General features: G+C 41.9%; 1 protein-coding gene across 1 annotated transcript in view; it reads left to right on the top strand.

The window, feature by feature from the left end:
* The first annotated feature begins 335 nt into the window (after window positions 1-335).
* Window positions 336-18,573, top strand: part of LOC141271744 (uncharacterized) — a 41,034-nt gene continuing 22,796 nt past the window's right edge. The window contains exon 1 of the mRNA XM_073681842.1: window positions 336-398. The gene's annotated coding sequence lies outside the window, so the exon portion shown is untranslated. The remainder of the gene's footprint in view (window positions 399-18,573) is intronic.

The following is an 18,573-nucleotide window of genomic DNA, read 5'->3' as shown; positions in this document are numbered from 1 at the left end:
GTACACCTCGTACACACACGGCTCTGCTCCGTACGCCTCGTACACACGGCTCCGCTCCGTACACCTCGTACACACGGCTCCGCTCCGTACACCTCGTACACACGCGGCTCTGCTCCGTACACCTCGTACACACGGCTCCGCTCCGTACACCTCGTACACGCGCGGCTCTGCTCCGTACACCTCGTACACACGGCTCTGCTACATCCACACTGTAAACCCCTCCTGACCCCACACATAAACTTCAGCTCATCCAGCACCATGACAACCAGCACAGCAGAGTCCTGCATCCACTGAGGCCCCTGATCATGTGAACCCTGACTCCTCCCCTCCTGTGACCTCATCACAGGTCCTGTGCGCACAAAGCAGCCATATATGTGGTGGCGGCTCTGCAGGTGGAGGTATGTGGAGACCCCATTACTGGGCGCAGGGGGCATTAACCCCTTCAGCACGGAGACTCTTTTGGGGTCTTGTGTTGCCCCTTTATAAGAATCATAAGGTTTTTGTTCTGTTTCCTGTAATAGATACATACGACCCAACTATGGAGACAGGAAGGGAGGAAACGTATTGTTCTCATAGTACAGGACCCCTTTACTGGCCCCACAGTGTAATGCCCCCATTATACCCCTTATGCAGGATATATGATGCCCCCCACAGTGTAATGCCCCCATTATGCCCCTTATACAGTATGTATGATGCCCCCACACAGTGTAATGCACCCATTATGCCCCTTATGCAGTATGTATGATGCCCCCCACACAGTGTAATGCCCCCATTATGCCCCTTATGCAGGATGTATGATGCCCCCCACACAGTGTAATGCCCCCATTATGCCCCTTATGCAGGATGTATGATGCCCCACACAGTGTAATGCCCCCATTATGCCTCTTATGCAGTATGTATGATGCCCCCACACAGTGTAATGCCCCCATTATGCCCCTTATGCAGGATGTATGATGACCCCACACAGTGTAATGCCCCCATGATGCCCCCACACAGTGTAATGCCCCCATTATGTCCCTTATGCAGGATGTATGATGCCCCCACAGTGTAATGCCCCCATTATGCCCCTTATGCAGGATGTATGATGCCCCCACAGTGTAATGCCCCCATTATGCCCCTTATGCAGGATGTATGATACTCCCACAGTGTAATGCCCCCATTATGCCCCTTATGCAGGATGTATGATGCCCCCCCCCCCACAGTGTAATGCCCACCTTATGCAGGATGTATGATGCCCCCCCCACACAGTGTAATGCCCCCATTATGCCCCTTATACAGTATGTATTATGCCTCCACACAGTGTAATGCCCCCATTATGCCCCTTATACAGGATGTATGATGCCCCCACACAGTGTAATGCCCCCATTATGCTCCTTATGCAGGATGTATGATGCCCCCACACAGTGTAATGCCCCCATTATGCTCCTTATGCAGGATGTATGATGCCCCCACAGTGTTATGCCCCTTATGCAGGATGTATGATGCTTCCACAGTGTAATGCTCACATTATGCCCCTTATGCAGGATGTATGATGCCCCCACACAATGTAATGCCACCATTATGCTCCTTATGCAGGATGTATGATGCCCCCCACAGTGTAATGCCCCCATTATGCCTCTTATGCAGTTTGTATGATGCCCCCACACAGTGTAATGCCCCCATTATGCCCTTTATGCAGTATGTATGATGCCCCACACAGTGTAATGCCCCCATTATGTCCCTTATGCATGATGTATGATGCCCCCACACAGTGTAATGCCCCCATTATGCCCCTTATGCAGGGTGTATGATGCCCCCATACATTGTAATGCCCCCATTATGCCCCTTGTGCAGTATGTATGATGCCCCACACAGTGTAATGCCCCCATTATGCCCCTTATGCAGTATGTATGATTCCCCCACACAGTGTAATGCCCCCATTATGCCTCTTATGCAGTATGTATGATTCCCTAACACAGTGTAATGCCCCCATTATGTCCCTTATGCAGTATGATGCCCCCACATCGCTTATTCATCATACTGACTAGCGATCACAAAGTTATATTAAAAAAATGGTAAAAATGAAAACACCAAACCGCAAAAAACAAGCCCTAATATAGCTAATAGCCCTAATATAGCTCATTCGGCAAAAAAAAAAAAAAGTTTCAACTCTCAGAATATGGCGATGCCAAAATAAATTCATTTTTGTAAAATATTATTTTTAGTCTGTAAAGATAGCAAAGCACAAAAATTATAAATCTGGTATTGCTTTAATCATACCGAACAAATCGGTCTAATCACTTTTCCTGCACAGCGAATGGCGCAAAAAATAAAGAAAAAAAATACCGTATTGCTGGATTTGTTCATTTTATGTCTGAAAAATCTACTTAAAATGCGATCAAAAAATATGTGCAAAATGGTACCCAAAAAAATCTGTCACTCGTCCCGCAAACAATAATCCGTCTTACAGCTCTGTTTGCCAAAAAATAGAAAAGTTACAGTTCTCAGAATATGGTGACAAAAAAAGAATAGTTTTTATACAAAAGCATTTTTACTGTGTGATAGCAGTAAAACTTTGATAAAAAACAACAATATAAATCTGGTGTCGCTGTAATCGCAACGACCAAAAGAATAAATCCGCCTTATCACTTATAAAACATGGAAAACGGTGCAAAAATAAAAATAAGAACTATTCTTGTACTGCTGTCTTTATTGATTCTACCTTACAAAAATCGGAATAAGGCTCAACTCACATTTATCCTGCGATCTCCACTGAGATCTTATGTCGGGATTTCTGTGTAAATTACCCAAAACCGAGATTCAGACAAAACCCGATGGAGTCACTTTGGACTGGTCTCTGTACCAGTTGTCTCCCATTATTTTAAGCTTATTTTTAGCGCACAAGTGTGGGCGACCACTGATCTGTCCACACCTAAAAAGATGGATACCACCAGAGCAGATGCCAAATGGAGCGCAAAGTGTCTTCATCTGCCTCATTATGGTGGGTGGGTTTCTTCTGAACCGCATTTTTGTGGAATTTACACGGAAACCCCACGGTAAGTGCTCAGCGTTGAACACAAGAATGTGATCCCAGCCTTATTCTGGAAGCGATCAAAACATGTATTGTGTCCCACAGTGTTACCAATAAAACACCCTAATTTATCCCGCACAAATCCAACCCCACTCAGGTCCATCATCTGTCACTGGAACTAAGCCCACGTTACTGGTAGAAGAAACTCTGAAAAGCGACATGGCTCCCTTCTCCCTCGACTAAAATCCATTGGATTCTGCTCTCCCAAATCAAAATGCCCCTCCTTCTGAGCCCCACTGTGCCTAAACCACAATAAGCGGCCACATGTTTGGCATTGTCATAGTGGGAGGAGAGCACTTAACAGTTTCCGGGTGCGTATCGCCAGAAGCACAAGCTGGGCACAATGTATGAGGGCGCTACAATATATGGGGGCACTACACTGTATGGGGGCACAATGTGTGGGAATTAAACTGGCAGATTTGCAATTCTCCAGAAAAAGCCTGACGTGGATGTTACAAAATAGTCACTGCATCTGTAGATGAATTCATTGAGACGTGCAATTTCTACGATGGGGTCACTTTTGTTTTTTTTCTGCTGTTCTGACAACTTCAGGGCTCTGCAAATGTCACCCGTAAAATATTCTACCAAAATCTGTGCTCCAAAAGCCAAATAGCGCTCCTTCCTTCTCAGCCCTGACGTGTGGCCTAAAAGCAATTTCTGATGACATATGGGGCTCACCGCGTTCAGAAGAAATTGTTCAATAAATTATGGGGTCCAGTTTCACCTATTAATCCTCGTGTACCTGAAAATTTGCAGCAAATACAATAATTATATTTTTATCATTAAAATGTCATTTCCATGTTTCAGTGTTATAAAATTCTGTGAGGCACCTATGAGTTCAAAATGCTCACTACATCCCTAGATGAATTCCTTAGGCAGTAAAGTTTCAAATATGGGGTCACCTCAGGGGGTTTCTGCTATTTTCGCATGTCAGGGGCTCTCCAAATGCGACGTGGCATTCACAATTTATTCCAGACAAATAGCACTCATTTCTTTCCTAGCCCTGCCATGTGCCCAAGCAAAAGTTTTTGACCACATATGCAGTATCATCGCGTTCGGAATAAATTCCGTAACAAATTATGGGATCCATTTTCACCTATTATCCATCGGGAAAATTACAGATTTGGGACTCAAACAATATTTTTGTGAAAAAAATAAAAATTTTCCATATGACGACCTAATGTTATCAAATTATGTGTAGTACCTGTGTGTTCAAAATGCTCACTATTCCCCTGGATAAATCCTTGAGGGATCTAGTTTCCAAAATGGGGTCACATCAGGGGCTCTCTAAACGCAAAATGACACCCGGAGACCATTCCATCAAAGTCTGCGTTCCAAAACGTAACTCCTTCCTTTCTGAGCCCTGCCGTGCACCCAAACAATAGTTTTCCTCTATATAGGGGGGTATCAGCGTACTTAGGAAATTGAACAAATTTTGGGCTTCAGTTTCTCCTGTTACCCTTGTGAAAACAAAACAATTGGGGCTACAATTACATTTTTGTTGAAAAAATTGAATTTTTTATCTTCACTGCTCTACGCTCAAAACTTCTGTGAAGCACCTGGGGGTTCAATGTGATCACCACATATCTAGATACATTCCCTGAGGGGTGTAGTTTACAAAATGGGGGCACTTATGGGGGGTTTCCACTATTTAGGCACATCAAGGGCTCTCCAAACGCAACATGGTGTCCGGGCTTATTTCCTGCCATTTTTGCTTTCAAAAAGTCAAACAATGCTCCTTCCCTTCCTAGCCCTGCCGTGCCCCTAAAAAGTGTTTTTCACCCACATATGGGATATTTGCATTCTCAGGAGAAATTGCACGACACATTTTGTGGTCTATTTTCTATTATTACCCTTGTGAAACTAAAAAAATTTGGGTCTGATGTTTAATTTTTGTGAAAAAAGTTAAATGTTTATTTTTTCCTTCCACGTTGCTTCAGTTCCTGTGAAGCATGTGACATAACTCTGATTTAAGGGCATAAGAATTAAAAGTTTGAAAATTGCAAAATTTTCGCCAAATTTCCATTTTTTTTTTTCACAAATAAATTTAAGTCATATTGAATAAATTTTACCACTATTGTGAAGTACAATATGTCACTAAAAACAATCTTCGAATCAGTAGGATCCGTTGAAGTGTTCCAGAGATATTGCCTCATAAAGTGACACTGGTCAGAATTGTAAAATTTGGCTTGGTCAATAATGTCAAAATTGGCTCCGTCACTGAGTTAAACAACTCTCCTTTGTGCGATCATACAACATACAAGCCCCTGATTGCTCAGATAATGCACTGTACTATTGTAGTGCCGTGTATTATCACTGCTTGTCATGTAATACTAAAGGCCCCATACACATGAGATAAGTGTTGGCTGAACGGTCATTTGGCTGACTGCTATCTCTCCCGACTCCCCCATACACACAAATATTCCAGCTTTCTTGTGGTCTGTATGAGTGAGTCGCCTCCAGACTCCTCTAGCGGAGGATTATCTACAGGAAGAACAAACGGATTAACCTCTGAAATTCAGAATGCCAGATCTTTCTCTGCCCTGACATTATCTGTCAGGAGGCCCCTAAATACATTATATAGTCAACCAAACCCCCAGCGCTTTCATGCAACTTTAGTCTAATGTGCTTATATTTGACCACATACCGATACATTAAATGGGTACTGGCAAATTACTGACATCCAAAAAGACAGAGATGATATAAATCCAATAGAGTAAAACGTAAATGTTTATGAATCGAACTTTACAAAGACAAAAATATATTAAAATTCAAGAGGAGATACAAGAGAGAGTCACTCCTCACCCAGTATAAATTAGAAATGGTACCCCTGAGTATGTCACAATTACAAAAATTCATGTGATATAAAAATAATAAATAATCATAGTGTAGCCACCAAGTGGATACTATATAACATGTGGTTCTATTACAACATATTCCTAGTGCAATGAAATATCTAAAAATTAATCAGACCCACAGTGGTACCAGTTCAATAGATCATGCACTACTAGAGTAGTTTAACAAAAAAACAGAATTAAATCTATAAGGAATATGTATATATTAATAAGTAAATGCTTATAATACAGCATATAAATAAATACATAAAGTGCCTTGCGTGCAATAGACATACCAGCTAAAAAGCTGAAGGGGTTAAAAGAACTACCATATAAATATATAAGAGCATAGATATATGTATAGGATTAGTACCTAGGATAGTCGCAGCCACTGGGTAGGCGGAAGCCCCGACGCGCGTTTCGCACCTGCTTCTTCCTGGGGGCGTGTGTTTTAGTCCAATGTGTATGGAGGCATTAAAATAACTTATTGGACGTTGCTTAATAGACTTTCGTACATTGCAGGCCCAGACACCATTATTAGGCATTTAAGTATTGTAGTAACTAGGCAGCCCCATACTATTGAGCCCTTGGGGAGGAGGGGCATTGAGCCGAACTCTGTCAAACATTCTTAGATGCCATGTTTGCATTTGACAGCAGCAAGTAGTTAAATTGCCTGGGTTGGTGTAGCAGCCGTACCTGGGCCATCCCTGCAGTGTACATCTGTTCTGGTGCTCAAAAGAGTTACTTTTTAACATGTTAAACATTTGTTTTAACCCCTTTACCCATGAGTGTGGTTTGCACGTTAATGACCGGGCCAATTTTTATAATTCTGACCACTGTCACTTTATGAGGTAATTACTCTGGAACTCTTCAATTCTGAGATTGTTTTTTCGTGACATATTGTTCTTCATGATTGTGGTAAAATTTCTTCGATATCACTTGCGTTTATTTGTGAAAAAAAAACGGAAATTTGGCGAAAATTTTGCAATTTTCAAAATTTTAATTTTTATGCCCTTAAATCAGAGAGATATGTCACACAAAATAGTTAATAAATTACATTTCCCACATGTCTACTTTACATCAGCACAATTTTGGAACCAAATTTTTTTTTTTATTAGGTAGCTATAAGGGTTAAAAGTTGACCAGCGATTTCTCATTTTTCCAACAAAATTTACAAAACCATTTTTTTAGGGACCACATCACATTTGAAGTCACTTTGAGGGGCCTTTATAACAGAAAATACCCAAAAGTGACACCATTCTAAAAACTGCACCCCTCAAGGTGCTCAAAACCACATTCAAGAACTTTATTGACCCTTCAGGTGCTTCACAGGAATTTTTGGAATGTGGAAGAAAAAAATGAACATTTAACTTTTTTCACAAAAATGTTACTTTAGACCCAATTTTTTTTATTTTCGCAGGGGTAACAGGAAAAATTGGACCCAAAAATTTGTTGTGCTATTTCCCTTGAGCACGCAGATACCCCATACGTGGGGAAAAACCACTGTTTGGGCTCACGGCAGGGTTCGAAAGGGAAGGAGCGTTATTTGACTTTTTGATTGTAAAATTTGCTTGAATAATTAGCGGACGCCATTTTGCGTTTAGAGAGCGCCTGATGTGCCTAAACAGTGGAAACCCCCCACAAGTGACACCATTTTGAAATCTAGACCCCTCAGGGAACTTATCTAGATGTGTGGTAAGCACGTTGAACCCCCAGGTGCTTCACAGAAGTTTAGAACATTGAGCCATAAAAATAAAATTTTCACATTTTTGCAACAAAAATGTTTTTCAGCCTCCAATTTTGCATTTTCATGAGGGTAACAGGAGAAATTGCACCATGCAATTTGTTGAGCAATTCCTCCTGAGCACACCGATACCCCATATGTGGTGGAAAACCACTGTTTTAGCGCTCGGCAGGGCTCGCAAGAGAAGGCGCGCCATTTGACTTTTTGAATGTAAAATTTGCTTGAATAATTAGCGGACGCCATATTGCGTGTGGAGAGCCCCTGATGTGCCTAAACAGTGGAAACCCCCCACAAGTGACACCATTTTGGAAACTAAGCCCCTCAAGGATTTTATCAAGGGGTATAGTGAACATTTTGAACCCAGAGGTACGACACAGAATTTGATAACATTAGGTCATCATATTGAATAAGTTGTTATTAGTCTTGAGTGCAAGTGCTCGCTACTTGAGTTTGCATCGGGTACTCAGGTATTCACCATGTATCACGGGTACTCGAGTAACATGCTCGAGTCCCCGCCCGCATGTTTCATGGTTATTAGACATCCAAAAAAACATGCGGGGATCGCTCGTGCATGGCAGGCAATCCCCGCAAAGTTTTTTTGGCCACGAAGCATATGGGCCGGAGACTCGAGCATGTCACTCGAGCACCCGCGAAACTCAGTGCATACCCGAGCACCCGATGCAAATTCAAGGAGCGAGCACTTGCGCTCAACACTAGTCGCCATATCGTCATCTTTTTTTTTTCTTTTGAAAAAAATCCCAACACCAACCCTAACCCTAGCCCAACCCTTACCCTAGCCTAACCCCAACCATAACCACAACCCTAACCCTAGAGTTTATTTTTTTACACCGTTCCTTGTGTGGTATAAGTGATTAGACGACTTTATTCTTCGGGTCGGTGCGATTACAGAGATACCAGAATCATATGGGGTTTTTATGATTGACAGCTGTCACACACTAAAAGACGCATTTTTTTGTGAAATCTAGTTTTTGCATCGCCATATTTTGAGAGCTATCATTTTTCCATATTTTGGCAGACAGAGTCATGTGATGGCTTGTTTTTTGCGGGACGAGTTGACGTTTTTATTGGTACCATTTTCAGGCACTTGACATTTTTTGATCGCTTTCTATTCCGATTCTTGTGAGGCAGAATAAACAAAAACCAGCAATTCCGGAATTGTTTTTATTCTACTCCGCGTGTGGTAAAATTGATAAGGTAACTTTATTCTTCGGGTCAGTACGTTTACAGCGATACCACATTTATATCTTTTTTCTATGTTTTGGCGCTTTTACACAATAAAAGCTATTTTATAAAAAAAATATTTTTTTGCATCGCTTTATTCTGAGAGCTAGAACTTTTTTATTTTTCGACTGATGGAGCTGTATGGCGGCTTGTTTTTTGCGGGACAAGATGACCTTTTTAGCGGTAACATTTTTATTTATATTTGTCTTTTTGATCGCGTGTTATTCCATTTTTTGTTTGGCGGTATGATGATAAAGCATTGTTTTTTGCTTCGTTTTTTTTTTTTTTTTTTTACCGTGTTCACTAAAGGGGTTACCTAGTAGGACAGTTTTATAGGTCAGGTCGTTCTGGACGTGGCGATACCAAATATGTGTACTTTTATTGTTTTTTTTTTTTCATAATAATATTTATTGATGGGTACATTATATTTTTGCATTTTAGCATTGAGGGGGTTAATGTGCCGGGAGCGGTGCGGGATCTTTGGGGTGTGGTGCAGTCTCAGCCTCGCTCGGATCCAGGCAGGGCAGCTTGGTTCATGAATCAGAAAGTAGGAAGAACGATCCAGCGTATCAGGCTATGAACTTGAATAAAACATAGCTTTTATTGAGCCATTAAAAAATGCTGCTACCACCATAATAAGTCTTAGTTCACACAAGGATCACAGCTGTCTTGACCTGCACTTTTCGACGTGCTGTCTTAATCAGGGTCTGTCTGAACTGTGGACTAGTGAGCATATAAAGGTAAGTTGTAATTAAAGATAATAGTTATGTGCTCACTGGTCTCTGAGGTCAGTATGATTAGCATAGACAAAAGTGAAATAAAAACATTAGTGACACATATTATTATCCTCTAAAATTAATATCATTAACTTGTAGAAAAAATTAAAATATTTGTGATACAAATATAGAATAAATATAAAAACTAGCGATATACCATGTCCAAGGTGTAAACAAAACTGTCATTAATATTGTAGTATTAGATCCTGCCTGAGATTTAAAAATCTGCTGGGATTTTACAACTCTGGAAATGTATGTGAAAAAGGAGATGATACCAAGGGGATTAAGGCTAAAAAAAAAAGTGGCCACAGCGCTGTATGATGAGACATTTCAAACAGAGTGGAACTGCATCCTTAGCGATTGTTCAATGAAGTTGATGGGATTACCGTATTTTTCAGACTATAAGACGCACCTAGGTTTTAGAGGAGGAAAATAAAAAAAAATTAAGCAAAAAATGTGTTCATGATGAACTTTTAAGGGGAAGGGGTCTTCTGCTGACACTGGTATAGGGGTAATGTCCCCAAATTCTGACAATATCCCCCATCCTGATATATATGCCCCCCCTTCCTTTTATACGTGGTCCCCATCCCCATCCTGGTATGCCTGGCGTCCCTCCATCCTGGTATGCATGGAACCCCTCCATCCTGGTATGCATGGCACCCCTTCATCCTTATCCTGGTATGCATGGCACCCCTCATCCCTGTCCTGGTATGCATGGCACCCCGCATCCCTGTCCTGGTATGCATGGCACCCCTCATCCCTGTCCTGGTATGCATGACACCCCTCATTCCTGTCCTGGTATGCATGGCACCCCTCATCCCTATCCTGGTATGCATGGCACCCCTAATCCCTATCCTGGTATGTATAGCTCCCCTCATCCCTGTCCTGGTATGCATGGCACCCCTCATCCCCGTCCTGGTATGCATGGCACCCCTCATCCCCGTCCTGGTATGCATGGCACCCCTCATCCCCATCCTGGTATGCATGGCACCCCTCATCCCCATTCTGGTATGCATGGCACCCCTCATCCTTATCCTGGTATGCATGGCACCCCTCATCCTTATCCTGGTATGCATGGCACCCCTAATCCCCATCCTGGTATGCATGGCACCCCTAATCCCTGTCCTGGAATGCATGGCACCCCTAATCCCTGTCCTGGTATGATTGGCACCCCTAATCCCTATCCTGGTAAGCATGGCACCCCTAATCCTTATCCTGGTATGCATGGTCCCCTCATCCTTATCCTAGTATGCATGGTCCCCCTAATCCCCATCATGCTGTACATAAAAAAATAAATAAACACTCCTACTCTCCTCTCTTCTCTCCTCCAGCGCTGCGTCCTGTCTGCCCGCACTGATCTCTCCATGTGATCCGCGCATGACGTCACTACCATGCTCGGCTCACAAGGAGAGATCAGCTGCCGGAAGTCACTGCTCCCCGCGCAGGGAGCAGTGACTTCACTCTCCTTCATAGCCGGCACACAGCATAGCAGCGCTGTGGCTCCTGCTGCTGCCGGGCTATCGCATGTGCCCGCTTATTAAAGGGCATGAATATTCACCCCATCCCCACGCCCATGGGCGTGGAGAGAGGTTGAATATTAATGCCCTTTAACAGCGGGCACAGGCGATTCTGGCAGCAGCAGGAGCCGCAGCGCGGCTATGCTGTGTACTGCTATTAAGGAGCATGAATATTCATTTTCTTTAGCAGCGGGGACAGTGTAGGCTGCAGCGGGCGGCTGCTGCCTCCTGTGCCCCGCTCCTCCACCGCTTCCGCTCCCCCAATAGCCACCATATATATATCCACCCCCCCCCCCCAACATTCGGACTATAAGACGCACCCCCCATTTTCCTTCAAAATTTTGGAGGAAAAAAGTGCGTCTTATAGTCTTAAAAATACGGTAATCCTGAAATATGAGGAGCTGGAACTTACAAAAAGTAGAACAGAAATAAAAAGTATCCAATCCTCATTGGAAAAATTTGTGCACAACAAGAATTTCACTAGCCATAATGGCAAACTGAAAGCTAATTTAGCGAAGATGGAAGATTTTATTATGAACATTAAAAAAACGAAATTCAAACGTGATAGTGAGGATTACTCACAGAACAAAGTGTATGATTGGAATAAAGGTCCATTTTCTATTCTAAAAAAACGTCCCTACAAACATACAACAAAACCTGCCAAAGTTAGTTTCAAGGGTATGGTTGTTTCTACAGATTTTTCTTCTACCTTTTCTACATCAGATGAACATTCAGATTCCTCAGTAAGCTCGGCAAGTGAAAATCAGCAATTTATGACCAGCAGAAGTACTCAGCAAAATACATCTACTAGTATGCCAAAAATGGAGGAAGGGGGTGGCGCAAACACAAGTGGAAACAGATATACCACCCGGAACTGAAACCGTCGCTATTAGAGCTACCAATTTGGAATTTGTCCAGTTTTGTGTTATCAGAGGAACAATTATCACTTTTAAGTTTTGCCCCTACCAATGAGTTTGATGTATTTAGAGCAATTTTGGATGTTAATAGACTGGCGCGGAACCTTACTGTGAAATGTCATTTTGATAGCTCTGATAATGATGTTGAAAATATTACTGATGTTGCAACAGTTAATTATGATATTACTCCTAACAAATCTTTTTCAGAATAAAAGGTGATATTACAATTGAAATCATTGGAGAGGGAATCTATGGAATCTGATACCTCTCTGAATAGTCTGTTTCATAGGGGAAATCCATCCTTTTATCCACTTCAGTCATGTTCCATGGTTTTAGACCACTTTCAGGATCTTATTTAAAAGGATTTGGTTTCTCTAAAAAAATGAAATCACTCATAGGGGAAATAAAAATAACAAACTAACTAGGAAAGAAAAATTGTGCTGAGGGAACTCAAAACTAATATGGATTTGACAGTGCGTCAAGCAGACAAGTGGGGCACAATAGTGGTATTAAAATCTATTTAGCTCAAGCTCAATTTGATTGATTGTATTTGGAACTAACCAGAAACCCCACTAATGATAATGATTTCAATATGGAATTATATATATTGCTACAAGAAGGTTTGAGTACAGGAGCCTTGGATAAAAAAACTGGCGGAACAGCTCTATGTGGAACAACCTTTCATACCTATATATCATTAATTTCCTAAGATCCACAAAAACATATTTCCACCACCACTCAGACCAATAGTAGCGGGCTTAGGTTCTATGGGAGAGAGACTGGGTGCGTGGATAGATTTCTATGTTCAACCACTAGTGCAAGAAATTCCCAGCTACATTAGGGACTCTAAATTTGTGGATACTGTATTTAAAGATTTTTCTATAGCAAGAAAATTATCACTGGCTATCATGCAATGTTATACACACGTGGTCAAAATTGTTGGTACCCCTCGTTTAATGAAAGAAAAACCCACAATGGTCACAGAAATAACTTGAATTTGACAAAAGTAGTAATAAATTAAAAATCTATGAAACTGAACAAATTAAAGCCAGTCATTGCTTTTCAACCCTGCTTCCCCAGAATTTTAAAAAAAAATTAAACTTATGAAATAGGCTGACAGAAATGAAGGTACCCCTGAAAATAATGTGACAAAAGGGACATGTTAAGTCAAGTTGGGTCCACTAATTAGCATCACAGGTGTCTACAATCTTGTAATCAGTCAGTGGGCCTTTTGTATAGGGCTACAGATACTCACTGTGCTGTTTGGTGACATGGTGTGTACCACACTCAACATGGACCAGAGGAAGCAAAGGAAAGAGTTGTCTCAGGAGATTAGAAAGAGAAAATTATAGACAAGCATGTTAAAGGTTATAAGACCATCTCCAAGCAGCTTGATGTTCCTGTGACTACAGTTGCATATATTATTCAGAAATGAAAGATCCATGAGACTGTAGCCAATTTCCCTGGACATGTCTGCAGGAGGAAAATTGATGACAAATCAAAGAGATTAAAAGTGAACTTCTAGCTCAAGGAACATCAGTGTCAGATCGCACCATCCTTCGTTGTTTGATCCAAAGTGGACTTCATGGGAGGCGACCAAGGAGAACACCATTGTTGAAAAAAAAATCCTAAAATAGCCAGACTGGAATTTACCAAACTACATGTTGACAAGCCACAAAGCTTCTGGGAGAATGTCCTATGGACAGATGAGACAAAAATGGAAGTTTTTGGCAATTCACATCAGCTCTATGTTCACAGATGGAAAAATGAAGCATATCAAGAAAAGAACACTGTCCCTACTGTGAAACATGGTTGAGGCTCTGTTATGTTCTGGGGCTGCTTTGCTGCATCTAGAACAGGGTGTCTTGAATCTGTGCAGGGTACAATGAAATCTCAATACTATCAAGGGATTCTAGAGAGAAATGTGCTGCCCAGTGTCAGAAAGCTTGTTCTCAGTCGCAGGTCATGGGTCTTGCAACAGGATAATGACCCAAAACACACAGCTAAAAACACCCAAGAATGACTAAGAGGAAACCATTGGACTATTCTGAAGTGGCCTTCTATGAGCCCTGACCTAAATCCTATTGTGCAACTTTGGGAAGAGCTAAAACATGCAGTCTGGAAAAGGCAACCTTCAAACACGAGACAACTGAAGCAGTTTGCTCATGAAGAGTGGCCAAAATACCTGTCGAGAGATGCAGAAGTCTCATTGACAGTTACAGGAATCATTTGATTGCAATGATTGCCTCAAAAGGTTGTTCAACAAAATATTAAGTTAAGAGTACCATCATTTCTGTCCAGGCCTATTTCATGAGTTTAATTTTTTTTTTAATTCTGTGGAAGCAGAAAAGCAATGTCTGACTTTTATTTATTATTACTTTATTATTACTTTTGTCAGATTCAAGTTATTTCTGTGACCATTGTGGGTTTTTCTTTCATTAAACAAGGGGTACCAACAATTTTGACCATGTGTGTATAACATTGCATGATAGCCAGTGATCATTTTCTTGCTATAGAAAAATCTTCAAATACAGTATCCACAAATTTAGAGTCAGCTTTGACAATCAATTTATTTATTTTTTTACAAAGGAGGGGAGTAAGTATGGGTAGCAAATTTTCACCGTCATTGGATTAATGTCCAAATGGGAGGAGCAACACATTTACAATGAGAGCAATATTTACAGCCCAAAAATATGGTACGGTCGCTTTATCGACGACCTCCTCCTGATGTGGGAAGGCACACAGGAGGAGGCGTTGAAATTTGCAGTAAAAATCTCAACAACAATGATTTCAATTTGAGATTCACATATTGTTTTGATCCCAGAGAAATACATTTTTTGGATCTTATATTGAATGGTGACAAGTATCTCAATACAGTAAAAATAACACCCTATGAAAAGAGATTGCCAGTAACAGTATTCTGCAGGCCAATTTTTACTACCCGCTGCATATCAAGCGCAATATTCCATATGGGGAATTAATTAGGGCGAAACGAAATTGTACGGATAATACTGCGTTTGATATGGAAGCCAGCGAAGTTTGTTACAGATTGGCAAAAAGAGATTATCCTGATTGGAATCTTATAAAAGCATACAAACTGGTATCGAGCTTAGAACGTAAGGATCTTCTCAAAAATAAGGGGCGAAAAAAAGATTTGGGATGTGAAACTTCCAGTGTAACATTCTCTACGACTTATAGTTCGCAGTATAACAAAGTGTTGTCCATTATAAAGAATTCTTACCAAAGATATTCAGTTTGTGGCTGTGGTACCATCCTGTCCCCCAGTCTTTTCCTGAGTGAAGAGCATAGGCATTCTGAATCTACTACCTGGTTAAACCTTAGTGTTTTTTTCAAATATGGAGCGAGCCGCTGTAAAGCGTGTTTGGGGTCATTTAGAAATTTCATTATTTTTGAAAGAAAAGCACTTTTTTTTTCAATGAAGCTAACATTAAATGAATCAGAAATACACTCTATACATTGTTAATGTGGTAAATGACTATTCTAGCTGCAAACATCTTGTTTTTATTGCAATATCTACATAGGTGTATAGAGGCCCATTTCCAACAACTACCACTCCAGTGTTTTAATGGTGCATTGTGTTTGATAACTGTGTAAGAAGTTTAATGGATGTTTAGAAAACCCTTGCACAAGTATGTTAGCCCAGTTGAAAACAGTTTAGATGATTTGAGAAGCTATAAAATTGACGTTCCTTTGAGCTAGTTGAGAATCTGGAGCATTACATTTGTTTGTTCTATAAAACTCTCAAAATGGCAAGAAAAAGAGAACTTTCATGTGAAACTCGACAGTCTATTCTTGTTCTTAGAAATGAAGGCTATTCCGTGCGAGAAAGTGCCAAGAAACTGAAGATTTCCTACAACGGTGTGTACTACTCTCTTCAGAGGAGAGCACAAACAGGCTCTAACCAGAGTAGAAAGAGAAGTGGGAGGCCCCGCTGCACAACTGAGCAACAAGACAAGTACATTAGAATCTCTAGTTTTAGAAATTGACGCCTCACAGCTCCTCAACTGGCAGCTTCATTAAATAGTACACGCAAAACACCAGTGTCAACGTCTACAGTGAAGAGGCGACTCCGGGATGCTGGCCTTCAGGGCAAAGTGGCAAAGAAAAGCCATATCTGAGACTGGCTAATAAAAGGAAAACCTTAATATGGGCAAAAGAACACAGACATTGGACAGAGGAAGATTGGAAAAAAGTTTTATGGACAGACGAATCAAAGTTTGAGGTGTTTGGATCACACAGAAGAACATTTGTGAAACGCAGAACAACTGAAAAGATGCTGGAAGAGTGCCTGACGCCATCTGTCAAGCATGGTGGAGGTAACGTGATGGTCTGGGGTTGCTTTGGTGCTGGTAAATTGGGAGATTTGTACAAGGTAAATGGGATTTTGAATAAGGAAGGCTATCACTCCATTTTGCAACGCCATGCCATACCCTGTGGACAGCGCTTGATTGGAGCCAATTTCATCCTACAACGGACAATGACCCAAAGCACACCTCCAAATTATGCATGAACTATTTAGGGAAGAAGCAGGCAGCTGGTATTCTATCTGTAATGGAGTGGCCAGCGCAGTCATCAGATCTCAACCCCATTGAGCTGTTGTGGGAGCAGCTTGACTGTATGGTACGCAAAAAGGGCCCATCAAGCCAATCCAACTTGTGGGAGGGGCTTCAGGAAGCATGGGGGGAAATTTCTCAAGATTACCTCAGCAAATTAACAGCTAGAATGCCAAAGGTCTGCAATGCTGGAATTGCTGCAAAGGGAGCATTCTTTGACAAAAGCAAAGTTTGAAGGAGAAAATTATTCTTTCTAATAAAAATCATCATTTCTAACCTTGTCAATGTCTGGACTATATTTTCTAATAATTTTGCAACTCATTTGATAAATAAAAGTATGAGATTTCATGGAAAACACAAAAGTGTCTGGGTGACCCCAAACTTTTGAACGGTAGTGTACAAACACATGACTTTATTAATTGCAGCACACCCTGGCTTATATACCTTGTTGAATGTATTACATGTAATATCCAATACATTGGTTGTACTACCGACCCTTTAAAACGGATTAGAGGACACATATCTGATCCGGTTAATCGTTTTGGCTACAAATATTTCAGCAGTGTCAAAACACTTCCGAACATTCCATAAATGGGAAGTTTCAGCACTGAAATTTCAAGGCATAGAAAAAGTGTATAGACCTATCCAGGGGGGAGACCATAGACACAAACTTCCAAATAGGGAATCATATTGGATTTTTATGTTAGAAACCCAAGTACCCCTTGGATTGAATCTCAGACAGGATCTAATGCTACAATATTAATGACAGTTTTGTTTACACCGTGGACATGGTATATCGCTAGTTTTATATTTATTCTATACTAGATGGAGGCCCCATGCTATCGCATCGGGAGGGCGGTAATGTCACAATGGGGACAGGCTTTGCAGCGTTGAGAATATCTCTTCCCCCCCCCCCATGTGCTCACCCACCTATCCACTCTCTTTCCCCCATGTGCTGACTTCTCCCGTCTGTGCTCTCTTCTTTGACCTGTCTGCCCCATGTGCTATCCCCCTTGTCTGCTGTGTCTCTCCTTCCTGCGCTGTGTTCTCCCCTCATGTGCTGTCCCGTTTGAGCTGTCTCCCCCATGTGCTCTGTCTCTCTCCCCCTGTGCGCTTTCTCTCTCTCCCATCTGTTGTCTTCTCCTCTCATGTGATCTCTTCTTTGACCTGTGTACTCTCTCCTCCCCTGTGCTGTCTTCTTCCCTCATGTGTTCTCTCGTTTGAGCTGTCTCCCCGCACAGTAAATCAGACCGCCGTCATCTTTGTGCAGGCAGATAGCGGCTTCACATTAAAACTGCGCATGCGCTCCTCCTGTACAAAGATGGCTGCGGTCAGTGAATTATTCGGCTGATCCCGGCGGCGTGTTCGCGACGGTGTTCCGCTGGTGGTACCGTGCAAGAGGCTGTGTACAGCGTATACAGTGTGTGTGGTTTGTACGGCGTATACAGTGTGTGTGTGGTGCGTATGGCGTATACAGAGTGTGTGTGTGGTGCGTACAGCGTATACAGAGTGTGTATGTGGTGTATACAGTGTGTGTGTGTGGTGCGTACGGCGTATTCAGTGTGTGTGTGGTGCATACGGCGTATACAGTGTGTGTGTGTGTCCTGGTGCATACGGCATATACAGTGTGTGTGTGTGTGTGTGCGTACGGCGTATAGTGTGTGTGGTGCGTACGGCGTGTACAGTGCATACAGAGTGTGTGTGTGTGTGGTGCGTACAGCGTATACAGTGTGTGTGGTGCGTACGGCATGTACAGTGTGTGTGTGGTGCGTACGGTGTATACAGAGTGTGTATGTGGTGCGTACGGCGTATACGGTGTGTGTGTGTGGTGCGTACGGCGTATACAGTGTGTGTGTATGTGGTGCGTACGTTGTATACAGTGTATGTGTGTGGTGCGTA

This window comes from Phyllobates terribilis, unplaced genomic scaffold (genome assembly GCF_046119375.1).
Source record: "Phyllobates terribilis strain yellow unplaced genomic scaffold, ASM4611937v1 Scaffold_5__5_contigs__length_657084704, whole genome shotgun sequence".
NCBI classification, from domain to species: Eukaryota; Metazoa; Chordata; class Amphibia; order Anura; family Dendrobatidae; genus Phyllobates; species Phyllobates terribilis.
This window is presented reverse-complemented; position numbering and strand designations above follow the sequence as displayed.